This window comes from Solanum verrucosum, unplaced genomic scaffold (assembly GCF_900185275.1).
Source record: "Solanum verrucosum unplaced genomic scaffold, falcon-dt-bn FXZP01000106.1, whole genome shotgun sequence".
Classification (NCBI taxonomy): Eukaryota; Viridiplantae; Streptophyta; class Magnoliopsida; order Solanales; family Solanaceae; genus Solanum; species Solanum verrucosum.
In genome coordinates this window covers 3,124,525-3,125,403 of record NW_026020130.1, presented here as the reverse complement: position 1 = coordinate 3,125,403, position 879 = coordinate 3,124,525, and the positions used below count along the sequence as shown (strand labels likewise).

General features: G+C 31.1%; 1 non-coding gene across 1 annotated transcript; it reads left to right on the top strand.

The window, feature by feature from the left end:
- Positions 1 to 220: 220 nt before the first annotated feature.
- TRNAR-CCG (transfer RNA arginine (anticodon CCG)) lies at positions 221 to 293 on the top strand. The gene has a single exon. It is a non-coding gene; the product is annotated as a tRNA-Arg (tRNA).
- The last annotated feature ends 586 nt before the right edge of the window (positions 294 to 879 follow it).

The window sequence follows — 879 nt, the reverse complement described above, 5'->3', positions numbered from 1 at the left end:
TAATAGTCAATTTACTTAGCATGATAAACAATTCCCTGTCTGTCTAACTTAATTGGTTAGTCTCTTGCTAACAATGTGTTATGAAACTATAAAGTAAGAAGAAGAGGAAAGTGTTATGGAATTATAAAGTAAAAAAGGAGGAGAAAGTAGGAGAAGGGAGAGACTTCTTATTTCTCTTGACGGTAATAAGTTACATATATCTTAAAAATGGTCAACAAGGGGTCGCGTGGCCTAATGGATAAGGCGCTCGCCTCCGGAGCGGGAGATTGTGGGTTCGAGTCCCACCGTGATCGTTACATTATTTTAAAATCTTTTCATTAATTAATGGCTCTCTGCAAAATTGTGGATAATTTCTTCATTTTTTTTTTCTCATTCTACAAACAAGATAAATAAACAATCAAATTTTCTTCTCCATACAGAGAAAATAAAACCTTCAGATTAATCTTCTAATTCATTTTTTAGAAATACATTTTCCTTTTCAAATTTATTTCCAATTTTCCATCATTCATAGGTATATATGTTTTCTTGAACGAAAGTTTTTGTCCTTGCCTTTTGAATAAAAACATAATCCAATAATTTATGGACTAAAATGATAAACTTACACATTTTCAACAGCCTAAGAAACATATATATGATGAAAATGAAGTCTCACTGTGATCATATGATTTGGTAACCATACCGTCATGCTGGGGATAGTTTGTGGAAGTAATCTTCAAACTTTGTTGGTGAGTCAGTTCTTGAATTTATGTGATTTAAGATAAGTTGTTCTTATATTATTGATTGTGTTAAATTTATGAGATATTAAAATTTGGATGATGATTGGGAGTCTAGTGACTTTTCGAATTTGAATCAGATGTGAAATGAATATTGACATAGTTG